This window comes from Macrotis lagotis, chromosome 1, assembly GCF_037893015.1.
Source record: "Macrotis lagotis isolate mMagLag1 chromosome 1, bilby.v1.9.chrom.fasta, whole genome shotgun sequence".
In the NCBI taxonomy this organism is placed as follows: Eukaryota; Metazoa; Chordata; class Mammalia; order Peramelemorphia; family Peramelidae; genus Macrotis; species Macrotis lagotis.
Window position 1 is genome coordinate 608,694,316 of NC_133658.1, and position 18,000 is coordinate 608,712,315.

Sequence of the window (18,000 nt, forward strand, 5' to 3'; positions counted from 1 at the left end):
GCCTACCTAGAAGCCCTAAGGGGACCCTTTCCTGTCATACAACTCACTGGGAGTTCTAGGTTAGCCCTGGATGAAAATGTGAAATATCTTTGTAACTATTTTGCCTTTCTTTGTCCTCCCTCATTCTCATGACAATCCTCCACTTTCCCTGCAATAAGGTTCCATTTCTAGTTCCCTCCTTTAATATCCATCAAGTTGTAAAGTCCAAGAAAAACTATTTTTTACTAGTGTTATTATTTCTAATATTATTGAATTTTTGCTGTTTTGGGCTTTTTTACACGTTTATAATTTCCCAATATAGTATGGTATTTCCTCCCTATACAGTCTTATTATGTAACAAAGAAAATCATTTAAGCAAAATCAGGCTTAATATCTTAATGATCACATCTAATGGATAAGTTAGTCTATGCAAAATTCTTCAACTTAGCATGCCATTTCTCTACTGAGAGGAGGCTTATAAGTATTATCATAGATTCTCTAGAACCCTAGAGTGACCTTAAATTTAATCAGGAATCTGGTGATTTTCTGTTTTGTTTATGTTATTAGTCATCATGTATATATTCAGCCAATAATTAGTCATTTTTTAATTTTTATTTTATTTTTTAATTGCATGCATAGTTAGTTTTCCGGATTCATTCTTTGTAAGATTTTGAGTACTTCATATTTTTACCTCCCTCCCTTCTCTCCCCCTCCCCATGACAGCTAGTAATCAAATATAGATTATATATGTGTAATCAAATATATGTATATGTGTATAATTTCCAGAATGGAGGAACTAATTCATAGCTCCACAAACAGCAAATTGAGGAATCTGTTTTTTCACATTTCCATTGTTTGTCAAATTCCAATTGGAGAGAAATGATGGGGTTTATTTTGATTTGCATTTTGGTTATTATTAGTGATTTGGAGTTTTTTTCCCCCCACATTTTTATTGATCTTTTGAATTCCTTTTTTAAAAAATCTATTTATATTGTTCTTCCTACTTCCCTATGCATTGGATTCAACTTCCAGTCCCTCTCTCATGTCATTGACACCCCAGCTTGTAGGATCAGGAGGCTTTAATGTAAAGAAGAGAGAAATTCCTCCTATAAACATCTGGGGACATCTGGCTTGGAGTACATTTCTAGTACATGGAAAAATGACGAAGACCTCAGAAACTCACCCAGTCTCGATTCAAAGTCTGAGATCTTTGAGAAAGGAGTATTCAGAAATTTTCATCAAGGCTCCACTAGAAAGACAAGACTTTTAGCCTTCTGTGCCAAGCTATAGAGTATTTTGTGTCAGGAAACAATTTGATAAAGTCTCAGCCAAGTTGAAAGCTGTCCAAGGGCAGGGTCGCCTGTGACAAATATCCCTATAGTCTACCAAGGGATGAACAGACATCTGTGAAGACTGTGACAGGTCTTCCTGCTTCAGAATAGTAGTCTGAAAGAAATTATGATGGTTAAACTTTGCTTTAATTTTTATCTATCCTTAGTATTCATCCCCTTTCTCTTTTCTCCCCTTCTCTCTCCTCCCTTACTTTCTGATGAAGGGATAGATGTCAGAGGGTGGAAAGAGAAGGGGATTTGTACAAGGGATCGGTAATGATTTTTTATAAAATGAATGAATTGATAATTTATGAAATTATGCAGTTATGAAATGGGGACAGGCAGGGCCTGGTTCTTTGGGTAATTTAGTAACCAAAGAAGGTGTGTGTAGGGGGAAGAAACAAAGAAACCAAACATAGAAAGTTCAGAGACAAAGAGAAAAAAGTGATACAGAGGCATATAGCAAGAGGACAAGGGATGGGGTGAAGGAAGAAGGAAGTCAAGTAGTATGGGGAAGAGGATTGGGGTTGGGGGAAGATGCAGAGAGTATCATTTATATAACCATATATTAGTTGAGAGCTCTAGTTAGCATAGACCCTATGGAATTGGAGTTACTTGATGACCAGGAGCTTGAGGACTCACTTTTATAGGGTGTTATTTTTTTTTATTTTTATTTTTTTTTTGGAGAACAGAATAATTCTGAGCTTAATCATCATGGTAAAGTCTGGAATTTCTAGTGAAAGAAATTTATTAAAAATAAGTCATTTGCCAATTGATACATGGTTAAAAGATATGGAAAGTCAATTCTCAGATGAAGAAGTCAAAGCTATCTATAATCATATGAAAAGTTGCTCTAAATCATTATTGATTAGAAAATGCCAATTAAAACATCTCTGTGGTACCACCTCATACCTCTCAGATTGGCCAATATGACTAGAAAGGAAAATGATCAATGATGGAGGAATATGGGAAATTTGGAACACTAATGCATTCATTGTTGGTGGAATTGGTGCTTTCCTTTCTGGGGAGCAATTTGGAATTGTGCCCAAAGGGCAATATAAATGGCATTACTCTTTAACTCAGCAATACCTCTGCTGGTCCTGTATCCTGAAGAGATCTTGAAAAAAGATAAAAATCCCCCATGTACTAAAATATTTATAGCAGCTCTGTTTGTAGTAGGAAAGAATTAGAAATTGAGGGGATGTCCTTCAATTGGGGAATGACTGAACAAATCGTCGTATATGCATGTGATGGAACACTACTGTTCTATAAAGAATCATGAGGGATGGGATTTCAGAAAAGCCTGGAAAGATTTGCAAAAATTGAAACTGAGTGAAATGAGCAGAACCAGAAGAACATTATACACATTAACATGTGATGATGATCAATCATGATGGAATTGTTCATTTCAGCAGTACAACAATCAAAGACAATTTTAAAAGATTTGTGATGGAAAATACCATCCATATTCAATGAAGAAACTGGAGTTTAAATGAAGAGCAAAGTTTATTATCTTCAATTTTGAAAAGTTGCCATATATTATGTCATTTCTTTCTGTCTCTCGTGTTTTCTTTCTTCCAATTTGAACTGATTCTTCTCTCACAACATGATCAATATGTATATATGTTTAGCATGGTTGTAAATGTAGAGCCTATGTCAGATTGCTTTCTGTCAGGGGGGAGGAGTGAAAGATGGGAGAAAGGAAAAAATATAAAGCTCAAATCTTTGCAAAAAAAAGATTGATAAAACCTACAGTTGCATGAAGTTGGAAAAACAAATAAATAAAACATTTTTAAAAACAGAGGTTCTAGGAGGAACTCAACAGAGGGGGCAGATAAGTATCTGAAGTAGGAGATGAAATGCAACATACTACATCAAACTGCCTTTCCCCTTTCACTTTCCCAGTCCATCTTTGCCATATTAAATATGTGTGTATGTATGTATATATATATATGTATATATATACATATATATATACATATACATATATATTTCCAGAAGGCTTCTGGTACCCTTGTGATATCCTATGTCTTTTTTCCTCATAGTTCTTCACTGACCCAAAGCCATTATGTCTCTCCTCCCTCCCTGGGAAACCAGGGGAATGGCATGAGGCAATGATGAGAATGGAGGGGGAAAAGATACTGAAATGAAATGGGAAGTGCAAATGAAATCATCAGGAGCTTCTAAAAGTCAGCTTTCATGCTGCAGTAAGAAGTTGGATTAGATGGTCACTGAGTCCCTTCCAGCTCCAAGAACCTATTGGAATCTAATTGCCAATCATAGGGAGTCTCAGTAATAATTCACAATATGACTCATGCTTCCAACCAGATGGTCTCCTGTCTGGGAACATTGGAATTTGGCTTATCTCTACTTCTTAGATAAAAATCCTTAGTTCCCTTAAAACTAAGTTAATGAGATAAGGAACATTGAAAAGTTTCTTAAATATGTAATGGGAGTGAGCTATCTTGTGAGTGCTAGTTCTTGAAGTATACACACACACACACACACACACACACACACACACAACAAACACACACAAACAAACAAAATGTTCCCTCCATGGCTCTCCCTTAATGGTTAAATTGTGTAACATCATACAGGAGATGCCACAGCAGCACTGGAAGAAGGAAGAAGGAGGGGTTATCTTCTGGCAGAACATTTCACAATGCCTGTCCAATCTAATTTGTGGAGGAATTCTAATCCATCAAAAAGTGAGACTTGTAGTACCCGGTGTCATAGAAAGTTGAACAAGTCATGCTTGTGGTGGACTATAGAGATTAATCAATAGGGGACTGGTGGAAACAAGGTGTTCTTTGGATCCCTTTACCCAAGATGGTGAGTAAGTTGGTCTGTGAGGATTTGGTTCTCTTGTTACTTTAATACTGTTTAGTCTCTGGGGATCCCAACTGGAGGGATTCCAGGCATCTTGTCTTTGTTAGTGATGGTGGTCTGTGGAAGGGCTTTGTTTTATTTTGGGACCTGAGACAACAGAATTGCATCTCCATTTTAGGGGGGCAATAAGACTGTCAAGTGGTAATGAGGTAATTAGCACTTCTCTAGGAAAAGAGAATATCTTGGGGAAAGAGGTTGTGGTGTGGCTCAGAGAGAGCAAATAGGATGCTATTCCAAGTTAAATTCATAGGGAGTAATCAAATTTAAATGGATGGATGTTAGGAAAGGAATTCCTGTGAGCAATCCAATATCAAGAAAGTCAAATAGTTTAAGAAGGATAAACTAAGGAGGGGTCAGAGTCCATCAGGCAGTTGATGGTCTTTCTATGAAAGTTCTCTGGCAAGGTCATTTAATAAAGTATTTGGCTCAAAGTCACAGGATTTGAACCCAGGTTCTTTGACTACTAATTCAGTAATCCAGTAATCTTTCTTCTAAATTATATAAATGTATATAAAATATATGAAATATATTATTTATATACATGCATATTTATATGTTGTTGTTCAACTGTTTCAGTCATGTCCAACTTTTCATGATCCCATTTAGGGTTTTCTTGGCAAAGAAACTGGAGTGATTTGCCAACTCCTTCTCCAGTTCATTTTATAGAAGAGGAAACTGAGGCAAACAGTCTTTGCCTTCAAAGATTACATGTGCACATTATTTTTGTTAACATATCAGTGAAGATAAATTTGTACAAAATGCATTTTTAAATAGCTATGAAACAATTTATGGGATGGTGGTGGTGGTGAGGAAGGCATTGACAGTTGGGGAGCATCAGGAAAGTTATTGTGTAGAATGTACTATTTGAATCTTGAAGAAAACAAGATTCTCAAAGGCAGAAGTATAGAGGGTGTGAATATGCTTCACACTTGGAAATCTGGCCCATAGTAGGCACTTTATTCCCTTCCTCCCCTTTCCCTTTCCTTCCAACACAGTCAGTGAGTGCAAAGACATCGTGATGATGAAATATCACAAATGAGGAAAACTAAGGCTATTTGACTGCACTATTGAGTGCTTTGCAGGAGAGTAATGTGTCATCAAAAAAGAAAAGAAAGGGGACCAAGTTGTAACAAGTTCTAAATGCCAAATAGAAGAGTTCATATTTGGTTAAAAAATCATTCAAAACCACTGGAATGTACATAACAGCAAAACAATATGATTATACTTGAATTTAAAAAAAATGTTTTGGCAGCTAAGTGGAGGATTGGACTAGTGAGAGCATTGAGACTTGGACCAGAGGCTGAGAGCCCAAATGAGTGTAATTGACTGTTTAAGTGGAGAAAAGAAGAGAGAAGTGAGAGAAAAGACAAGATTTATTAATCAATTGACTGTGTGGGGTGAGAGAAAGAAGAGGTACTAATGACACATTGACTATGTGACTGGGTAAGTCTCTTAACCCTTTTTACCTCAGTTTCCTCATCTGTAAAAGGAGTTAGAGAAGGAAATGGCAAACTATTTCAATATTTTTGCCAAGAAAATTCCAAATGGGCTTATGAAGAGTTGGACATAACTGAAACAACTGAACTGAACAACAATAAAATATAAATATGCATATGTAGAATATGTGTATATTTCAGATATATTGTATATATAATATATAGTTATATAATTTAGTAGAAAGATTACTGTTTTAGCTTTAGAGCTGAGTTTTGGGAAGAGTGGGGGTGCCCTTAGCAGTACCACAAGGCTGAAGAGATGATGGAGTGAAAGATACAATTGTTCCTGTGGGATGGTGGACAGGAGATGGTCCAAGGACAAAGTTGTTAAGTAGGTGAATTGGGTTTTTAATGTTCTCCCATATCTCCTTTGGGGTCCTTTGTTCTGAGTTTCCTGACTGATCTCCATGGTACTCTTAATCTACCTGAATCTTCCACTGTTCCTCATTCAACATGCTCCCTCCTTCCATCCACTCTCAATGCCTCTCTGACCTGTCTCCTATTTTCTGAACACTGCTCTTTACTTCTTTGGTTATAACTTATTTAACTTATAAACTAACTCTTCCTTTTAGGCTAGGGAGATACCACTTTACTTTATTACCTCAAGACTTAACTCAGAGGACTAAATGTTTCAACTTCCCAAGACCAACAAAACAAAACAAAAACCCAAACAACCAAACAAAAAACCCCCAAAAGTCCCTAGTTGATTCTTGGCCGGCAGATTATCATGATCAGGACAGAAGCAGGGGAACTGCATTCTGCTGAATCAATGTTTCTGCTGCCTTGGGAAAGTAAATCTTTTGTTATAAATCATCACATATTCTTCAATTGTTTCATTCAAGTTATTCTAGTACTGAATTTTTTTTTGCCCTTTATTTTTGAAAAAGACCATGACATTAAGGAAATGATGTCATGATTTGGATATGAATGATTTGAGTCCGGTGGCCAGATAGGAATCAGGACATCTGGGGATAGCCCTGGATGTGAGGCAATCAGGTATAAGTGACTTGCCCAAGGTTACCAGTTAGTAAATGTCTGAGACTGGATTTGAACTCAGGTCCACTGACTTCACCATCAAGCTTCCAGTATTGAACTTAGATTACAGAGATACACGTAAGGCAGACCTTCCCTAATTTAAGCAGCAACATCCACAAGGATCCCTTGGCAACCTTTATTTTGTTTCTCTACTTTCAAGTGTTTTCTTTTCTTTTCTTTTTTTTTTTTTTTTGCCTTCTGCTTCTCCCTTTCCTTTGCTTCCTTGGCTCATGTTGATTCTTCTTTTCCTGCTTTCTATTTGGGGTGGGAGGGAAGTATATTGATGCTTTTTATTTCTCATGTTCCAGTTATTTCCTGATATACTTCCTCCCATTCCCTGCCTCTTATAGAATTCATCAGAAGTAACAAAGGAAAACAGTTAAAGAAAACTGATGGAAACAACACCATTTCTGAAGGTTCATGTAAAATTCCATATCCATGATTTACCACCTCTCAAAGGAAAAGAAGGGAATGTGTTTTATTATTTATCCTCAGAGATTCAAATTTGGTCACTACATTGAATCTGAATTCAATGACCTTTTAGAGAGGTACCAGAAGCAGATTGGTAACACAGTGGGAAAAGTGCTGAACCTGAAGGGCTGAAGTTTTCCCAAAGGAAGATTTGAGTTCAAATGTGGCCTCAGGTACTTACTAGCTGTGAAATGCTGAATAAATCAACTTCTGTTTCCTTCAATGTAAAGTGAGAATCATAAAAGGACCTACCTTGCAGGATTGTTGTGAGGATCAAAAGGAAAGAATATTTATAAAAAAAAATCATTTAGCTCTAAAAACAAAGCTAGCAAAAGAACAAATTAAAGATTCCCAATTAAAAATAACAAATTAGAAATTCTGAAAATCAAGGGAGAGATTAAGAAATTGAAAGCAAGAAAACCATTGATCTCACAAATAAAACTAAGAGTTAGTTTTATGAAAAAGCCAGTAATATAGACAAACCTTTGGTTAATCTGATTAAAAAAAGAAAGATAACCAAATGACCAGCATCAAAAATGAAAAGGGTGAACTATTCACCAAAGAGGAGGAAATTAAAAAGATAATTCAGAGCTAACTTGTTGAACTGTATGCCAATAAATTGGATAACCTGAATGAAATGGAGGGGTATTTACAAAAATACAAACTGCCCAGATTAACAGAAGAAGAAATAAATTACTTAACTCCATTTCATAAAAAGAAATTGAAGAAACTGTCAATGAGAAAAGTCTTCAAGCTCAGATGGATTTACAAGTGAAATTTAGCAAACATTTAAGGAACAATTAATTCCTATTCTACATAAACTATTTAAAAAAAAATAGGACAAGAAGGATTCTGCCAAACTCCTTTTATGACACCAACATGGTGTTGAGACCTAAGGCAGAAAGAACCAAAACAGACAAAGAAAATGATAGACCAATCTCCCTAATGAATATTGATACAAAAATCTTAAATAAAATTTTAGCAATGAGACTACAGCAGGTTATTACTAAGATAATACACTATGATCAGGTAGGATTTATACCAGGTAGGCAAGGATGGTTCAATTATTAGGAAACACTCAACATAATTGAACATATCAATAGCAAAACCAACAGAAATCATATGATTATCTCAATAGGTGCTGAAAAAGCCTTTGATAAAATACAACATCCGTTCCTATTAAAAAAAAAACTAGAAAGTTTAGAAATAAATGGAGTTTTCCTTAAAATAATAAATAATATCTTTCTAAAACCATCAACAAATATTATATGTAATGGGAATAAATGCAGAGCATTTCCAATAAAATCAGAGATGAAGCAAGGATGCCATTATCACCATTACTATTCAACATAATATTAGAAATGCTAGCTGTAGCAATAAGAGAAGAAAAAGAAATTGAAGGAATCAGAATTAGTAATGAGGAAGCAAGGCTTTCATTCTTTGCAGATGATATGATGGTATAGTTAGAGAACCAGAGAAAATCATCTAAAAAACTCCTTGAAACAATTAATAAATTCAACGGTATTTCTATCAACAATGCCCAAGAGCAAGAGATAGAAAGAAAAATTCCATTTAAAGGAACTATAGACAACATTAAATACTTGGGAATCTACCTCCTAAGATAAACCCAGAAACTTTATGAACACAATCATAAAGCACTTCTCACTCAAATAAAGTCAGACCTAAATAATCTGAAAAATGTCATTTTTATCATGGTTAGATCGAGCTTATATAATAAAATGACAATTCTACCCAAATTAAATTACTTATTCAGTGCCATACCAATTAAACTACCAATAGCTACTTTTCTGAGCTAGAAAAAATTATAACAAAATTCATCTGGAGCAAGAAAAGGTCAAGAATAGCAAGAGAACTAATGAAAAAAAAAGTAAAGGAAGGTGACCTAGCTCTACCAAACCTAAAACTATACTATAAAGCAGCAGTCATCAAAACTGCCTGGTACTGGTTAAGAAATAGAGTAATGGATCAGTGGACTAGAATAGGCTCAAAAGAAACTGCAGTCAACGACTACAGCAATCTACTATTTGTCAAACCCAAAGACATCAACCTCTGGGATAAGAACTCACTATTTGAGAAAAATTGTAGGGAAAATTGGAAAATAGTATAGCAAAAACTAGGCATAGATTCACATCTCACTCCATATACCAAAATAAGGTCAAAATGAGTACAGGATTTAGACACTGATAAATTAGTAGACCAAGAAATTATCTATCAGATCTCTGGAAAGGGGACAAATGTATGACCAAACAAGAATTAGAGTACATTATAAACTGCAAAATGAATGAGTTTGACTATATTAAATTTAAAAATTTTTGTACTAATAAAATCAATGCTACCAAAATTAGAAGGAAAGCAGAAAGCTGGGAAACAAATCTTTCCAACTAGGAGTACTGATAAAGGTATCATTTCTAAAATATATAAAGAATTGCATCAAATTTATAAGATTACAAGTCATTCCCCAATTAATAAGTGGTCAAAAGATATGAATAGACAGTTTTCAAATGAAGATATTAAAGCTATATATAATCATATGAAAAAATGTTCCAAATCACTATTGATTAGAGAAATGCAAATGAAGTTTCATCTCACATCTATCAGATTAGCCCAGATGAGAAAAAGGTAAGATGATCAATGTTGGAGAGGATTGGGACATTGATGCATTGCTGGTGGAGTTGTGAACAGATCCAGCCTTTCTGGAGAGCAATATGGTGCTATGGCCAAAGAGCAATGAAACTGTTCATTCCCTTTGAACCAGCAATTCCAATTCTAGGCCCATATGTAGAAGAAATTATAAAAAATGGGAAAATTAAAGCAGTTCTTTTTGTAGTGGCAAAGAATTGGAAATTGAAAGGATGTCCATCAATTGGGGAATGGCTAAACAAGTTATGGTACATGAATACTATGGAATGTTATTGTTATATAAGAAAACATAAATGGTCAGACTCTGGAGAAGCATGGAATGATTTATGGGATCTAATGCTGAGCAAAGGGAGTAGAGCCAAGAGAACCAATGTACACATTAACAACAGCATTGTGAGATGAACAACCTTGATGGAAGCAGCTGCTATCAGCACTTCAGAGAGCTAAGACAATTGCATTAGACTGGTGATGGACTATGTTATTCCCATCCAGAGGAAGAAAAACAAAACAGAATCTGATGACCACTTTGTAAAAATTATCTCTTATGTATCTCTTTACCTTAATCCTAATTCCTCATCCTGGAAATGACTGATCAGTAAACATATTTACTAAAAATATGTGTGTATGATGCTAACCAGACTGTTCACCCCAAGAGGAGGGGGTATGAAGGTAGCATGGTAGGAAATTTTGTAACTTAAAAAATATGCATATGGATGATAAATAAATAAAAATTTATAAAAAAGCATTTAGCAGTCTTACTTCATACTAGGTTCTATAGAAATACTTATTCCCCTCACCCATTTTCTGTTCCCTACAAACTATCAATTCCTACAAAGGCTTACATGTTTCTCTAACTTTCCTTATATTCATTGCTTCTTATATGACAATAATATTTTATTACGTTCCTATATTACAATTTATTCAGACATTCCCCAATAGATGAATACCTACTTTTTTTTTTCTAGTTTTTTGTTATCACTAAAAGGTATTGCTGTGATAACTTTGGCCAATAGGAACTTTTTTCTGTCTTGATATCTACTCCCTTTTACTTCATCACCTCCTTTCTTCCTCACCTTCCTACAGATTTTTTCCATTTCTCATTTGCATATACAGGATGTTTTATGTCCTGAGGCCAGGTTTAAAGTGTTAAGGTGCAGGCAAGCAAAGGGATCCCTAGATATATTTTTTTTTTTATTCCTAACCTGTAGCTCTATACTTCTGGCAAAACATGCATTGGAATCTATTTGTTTTCTGACTTTGGGCCTTTTCCTCAGTGAAAGACTTATTTTGACCATAAATGCCATGTCCCCCAGAGACTCAGTTCTCGGGACACTGTCCTACTTGCTCTTCCCCATATAGGAAATTCCATCTCTGTTGTTGTTCACCCCTGATAGAATTCCTGACTTCCTTCATATGCCTCTGATAGAAGGTTTCTCCAAATAACCCCAGATATTAATGCTCTCCCCTCAAAATGACTTTGTATATCTAGTATTGAAAAGCTTCTTACCCAAGACTTTCCAGGACAGGGGTACTACATTCTGATTTTTCCTATATCTAAACATCCAATTTAGACAGAAAAGTCCTGAGGGACCTCTCATGATGGGCCTTTCCCTTTTCTCATATTTTTTGACCTGTTAAATTCTCCCACTCCCATCATGGTGATGATTTGAATAGCAGTCAATTAGAATATGGCTTACAAAACCTAAGATATGAATTATATATAGGACAAATAATTTATTCCAACATGTACATAAGGGATAATCATAACCAAATAGTCCTCACAAGTGTGCATGAACAAAACGGGATTCAGTAACAACTTTTGCCTACTGATAAAAATCTACTGGGAAGATGGTACTTATGCTTCATCAGAACATAAAATAGCCTGTGGGTTTGCTGATTAGATAGTTTACATTTCAGTTCAGTTTACTTCATTTTGTGCTAAACCAAACTTCTCTGAACTTCATGCTCAGCCATTTCTAGAGTCAACCTCTCCTGCCCTAATTGTTCTATCACCCTCAGATCCAGGCCGTTTTAAACCTAGACTTCTGAACCTTTCAAACTCTCAAGATTGCTTGAAGAATCTGAATATGTTCATTTTAGGGTACTTTCTCAAATGAGTTCAAGAAAGAACAAACACAAAAGGAAAGGTAACTTTAGTTGAATCCATGAAGGGGCAGGGTCACCATGTGTTCAGGGTAGAGATATAAGCCTTCCATTCTCCCTCCCCTCATTGCATTCTGGAGAGCTAAAATTAAGAGATGAGAGCAAAAAATTTATTTTTTCTTCTAACCAATGATGCACTCCAACCCTCTTCCATTGTCAATGGGATAGGCAAGGATCAAAGAACTTAGAATTTTCCACATATTGTATTTCCCCATGCATAAGACATTTTGGGGCCTTGAAATTTGAAAAATTTGTATTACATAAAGTTATTGAACTTGAGTTTTATTCATCATGAAATTCAAGGACCTCATGCTCATAGCTTTTAGACATCTTTTAGGCAAATCTGTGCATGGACACCTGCTTAGTCCATTTCATTTCATGAACTGGAAGCAACAATTGTGTTTCCTTTGAAATCAGTAACTTCTTTTTCATCAGCAATTCTTCTTGTCTCATGCTGAACCATCTTTGTGGACACAGGAATTCCCCTTTGCTCTTCACTCCATCTCTTCAGCTCCTCACTAAATCATGCCATTTGGCTGACTTGCCTCTCATGGCTTCTTCTGCCAGGGTTCTCAGTAGGGTTTCTTCCTGTAGCCAGGCTTGGATTGTTTTCTCAGTTGGAGGAAGACCAACTGACATTCAGCACATGATTTCCATTGACTTTTGTAAACTGGATCACTTTGAATTTGAATTCAACACTGTAGGAAAATCTTTTTCTGAACCATTTCTGAGCAGAACATGGCAAAACAACATCATATATGTGAAACAATGAGCACAAAGGCAACAAGTGTGAAAAAGTGGGAAATGCAAGTAAAAAAAATCTACAACCACTATATAAGATGCTCCCAGTTTTTAGATCCCAAATTTTTTGGAAAAGGGTGCTTCTTATAAATGGAGAAATATGGTAGTTATGAACTACCAAGTACTTTTGGTGCTGATCCCCACATAACCAGAAGCAATCAGGAAATTTGTCACCCCTCTAAGACCTAAGCAATAAGACACCACCTTCCTTGGAGTCCCCAGAAATTTCCAGGAATGCATTTCAGAGTGCATTCACAATTCTCCAATTCTCCATTATTCCCATTTAGCCTCTAATACTACACTTACTTACATTTAATTTTTTTAAAGATTTTTTACAAGACAATGGGGCTAAATGACTTGCCCAAGGCCACACAGCTAGGTAATCATTAATAAGTTTAGATTTGAACTCGGGTCCTCCTGATTCCAGAGCTGCTGTTCTATTCACTGAGCCACCTAGCTGCCCCTACATTTAATCTTTTGTGTACAGGGGTTTTCCCCATGAAATGCAAGATTCTTGAAAGCAGAGATTATTTCATTTCCTGCCAAATAGGATGCATTTAAGAGATGACTGTTGAATTGAACTGACAATAGTTAAGGGCCAAGAGCAGGCAGAGAAATTATGAGAAGACAGAGTTCCTACTCTCAAAAAGCACACAAAACAGGCAGGGAGACAAAACACAAACACAAATAGTAGAGAGGGTTTGGGGTTAGAAGAATTAGATTTGAATCCTGTGTCCAACACTCATACTATATGACTTTGAAAAGTCACCTTATTCTGTCTATGAATCTTGTTTTATTCATCTTTAGAGTAAGTGGACTAGACTAGAAAATCTCTAAAGTACCTTTCAGATCTAACATTCTGTGATCCTATGGAATATAAAAAGATATTTTGATGGTACAAGTCAGTTCTCAGTTCTGCCTCTCCTATTTTTATACATTAGCTCATGACTTCCCCTATACCTTGAGTGGTCTTCCCCCTATACCTCCATCTATTAATTTTTCTTCCTTTCCTCAAGGCCCAAACCACAAAATCAAAGAATCACAAAATCTCAGTATTTAAGTTTGAAAATCATCTTGTCTTGCTATGTATTATATGATGTTGTCCTATCACACGTATCCTGATGTCTTGGTCTTCTAGTCTGAAAATTGAGTGACAGGGAATTTACTGGCTCCTAATATCCCACTCAGGCAGCTAGGTGGCATAGTGGATAGACCTCTTGAGCCTGGAGTCAGGAGGACCTGAATTCAAATCCAGTCTCAGACACATGCTAGCTGTGTGGCCCTGGGCTACTCACTTAATCTTTTTACCCCAGTTTCCTCATCAGTAAAATGGAGAAGGAAATGTTGAACCACTCCAGTCATTTTGCCAAGAAAATTCCAAATGAGGTCACAAAGAGATGGACATAACTGAAAAAACAACTGAACAACAAAGATATCCCATTGTAGGGCAGCTCTTTTGGCCAATTCAGGTGCATAAAATGTTTCAGGACCTTTCAGGTGAAAACAAGAACTCTCTCCTCAAATTTCTCAAGGTATTTTCCACTTGTCTCATTTCTTTTATCAGTTATTTGTATACTTAAGATTTTACTTATTATCATGAAAGCAACTTGAGAGATCACTGCTTCCTATCTATCCCTACTATCTGGCACAGTACATTTGTATGCAATAGACACAATACATTTCTTTACTTACAGGATGAGTTCTACTTGAGTAATGTAGGTCAATGTGTTTTTTAGTCTACACAATTTTTACAACTAAAGACAATCAACTTTAAAATCTATAAAATTAAAAAAAGAAAATAAAACTAATTCTTCCCACTGGTAATAACTTTCCTTTTCTAAACTCATTTAGCATTTTGATAGATTGTTATATATATAATTCTCTACTCTATATATCAATTAGTATAATAACTATCTGTGTTGGTAACCTATCCTCCTCTACCAGATTGTAAGCTTTTCAATTGTAGGAACTGTGTCATATCAATCTAAAGTTTTCTAGTCTAAGTATCTCCACTTGCATTTAATACAGAAAATTCTGGAAACACATTCTAGTCTCCTTATGTCTAAAATGAAGATGTTGGACTAGATGGCCACTGAGGTACCATTTAGCTGTAAATTTATGATCTAAAATGGATAGGGAATGGCTGGTTTCTGACACTTTCTATCTCTTCAAGTGGGCTTCTCTGATAATTATTCCCTTGCAGGGGAACCTAGAACACTGGGAAGTTAAGTGACTTAACCAGGTTCACATAGACAGGTTATATCAAGGGATTCTCCTATTGAATACAGGCTTTCCTGCCTTCAGTACCATCTATGTGGTTTGATTTTGTTGGATTGTATTCTTTTATATATATTTCTCTATATCCTGTTTCTCTGGCCCAGCTTCTTTCTTCTACCTAGATCTCTGATGGATAAGCCACTGAAACTTGGAAGGAAAGAGAAGTTGCTAGTTGAGAATTACATCTTTACCTATCTTTAGTATAGTTTACATTGTCTGTGCAGTATTAAAGACATTAAATACATTTTAGAAATCGAGTCTTTTGAAAGTTCATTCACTAGATGGCACTGTGGCTATATCTACATAATATGAAACCTACTAGATGAAAATATATATATATAATATACATATAAAATAGACATATATAAAGATATTGATGTATGATATCTCTAGGTAGATAATTTATATATATGAAGATAGCTTTACTTATATCTCTATTGCTAGCTATCTATAAAAAAACAAAAAAAAAATTCCATGAGATTTAAACCTGGAAAGATTCTTAGAAGCCTTCTAGTCCAACCTGAATTTTTATGGAAACAATGAATCCAATGACGGAATCAAGGTCCAAAAAGCAAATGAACTAAATCCAAGCCAAGGTCATGGGTAGCAGAGCCAGGATTAAAACTAAGGTATTATGATCCCCAGATTGGTTTCCCCAAACTAATCCCATGACCCAAAAACAAAAAGAGGAAAAATATTTGATTTCTTTAATTTAACCAACCTTTACAAAATGGATCTAGTAGAAGTTACATCTAGTTCAAGAAAAACTGAACGTATTGACTAAAGCACAAACTACATCAAATTAGAGGTCTTCAAGTTCTAAGCTAAACAGTGGTGATGGTTGGGGTGCTAGAAACCATAAGGCATTGAGGAGGGGGAGGTGTCAAAATGAAAAGGGAAGGAGATGAACATGAAATGAACTGGAAATGAAGAAGGAAGAGAGTGAGGACAAGGAAGAGAAGAAAAAGCAAAAAGAGGAGGAGGAGGTAGAGAAGGCGGAGGAAGAAGACAGTGTATATCAGAGTGAAGGAAAGATGGGAGAGAAAATGGAATGTAAACTTCTTGAGAGCAGATTATTACTTTGTTTCCTTTGTATATTCAGCACCTCCTATAGTGTTTGGCACAAAGTAGGAACTTAAATTAGTTGTTAAATTGAATTGAAAGAAAGAGAATAGAGAAATGTGTATGAGAGGAAATGGTAAGGTGCTGCTACTTGCTTCATTAGTAGGGCTAGTATTACTAATAGACAAGGTTAGAAAAGTACTTGAAGAGCCTGGAATTCTGGGTCTCAGTACTTGAAATTCTGTTAGATCTATTAATTTGACTTAAAGCTTCATATCTCCAAGTTGATGCCAACTCCATTAAAATGTGCATACCTGGGGCGGCTAGGTGGCGCAGTGGATAAAGCACCAGCCCTGGAGTCGGGAGTACCTGGGTTCAAATCTGGTTTCAGACACTTAAAATTACCTAGCTGTGTGGACTTGGGCAAGCCACTTAACCCCATTTGCCTTGCACAAACCTAAAAAAAAAGTGTATACCCCATAGAGGTTGAATTGGGGGCTTTCCTTAAGCTTGGTCCATTGGATGTGCTATTTATCAAGAGACCAAAGCATGTCTTCCCAATAAAGCCTCAGTGATCTCAATGTTGAAGCCCTGTAGTCAGAATACATGTATCACCACAAGGGTAAAAACTCAACTCCATTCATGACAAATTGGATGCCTTTCCAGTCCCTTCGATTCCAACCATGCTCATGGAGTGGGCTCCAAGTCAAACTCTGCCACACTAAAAATGTAGTTGGGAAAAGTTAATCCAATGAACCCGTTATAGGCCACAAATGTGTTATGAAGGTCAATCACTCAGGTGAATTGCTATCTCCTTGGTCAGATGATATAGATTTCAAATTCCACCTATGCAGATCACATTGGATAAATCATGTCATCTCCATGAGATTTCTAGCTCCTTATCTATAAAATAAGGCAATTAGACTAGGTGGCTTCTGAGGTACCATCCATCTCAAGATCTATGTCCTAAAAGGATAGAGATTTCCTCAGATTTAGGGAATTCCCTCTGACTCCTTCTACCTCTTCAAGTGAGCATTTTCTTTAATTTATTGCCTTAGAGTTAATAACCATGTCCTAGAACACTGAAAAGTTAAGTGAGTAGCCCAGATTAACATAGACAAGATACTCCAAAGATCCCCATATTGAATATAGGCCTTCCTGACCTCAGAACCATGTTTTTCCACTTCACTGGTGACCTCTTAAGGTTATAGTAAGCATATAAACATGGCTGCTTCTTATGGTACTAAGTAAATTTTGATTGGAAGAAGGGTTTGTGTGTGTGTGTGTGTGTGTAAATGAAAGGGAAATCTGTCTACAAGATTAGATAGGCAGTGAGTAGTAGTGAGTAATAGAATGGTTCTCTGTTCGTCCAAAGTGTAACATGGAGGCCTTTGGTGTCTAGGTGAAGAAGGCTTTGTGATTTTCCATCTAATTTAGGATAAGCAATTTTCCCAGAGCCTAGCTTAGATCATAGGGTTTACTTAGTGGTGACAGTTACTTCTTAGAGAAGTAGTCAGTTGAGGATTTTAAAGGCTGCCCTTCTCTCAAAAAAAATTAAAGTTTAATTGCTTTTTTTTTCCTAAAGAGATACTATATCTCCCGGATTCTGGAGCAATGCTATGCGTTCTCATAGTCCATCTTCTTTGCCTTTAATGTAATATAATTTCCCTTGCCTCTTTCTCTTCTTTTAAGATTGAGTTTTGTAAACTCTCTCCTAGTAGAAGGTAAGCCCTTGAGAGCAGGTGCGCTGTCATTGTTTTTTATCTTTGAAGACTCTGAGCCTTAGGTATAATAGGCACTTAAAATTGTTTATTGAATTAAATTGATTTTTT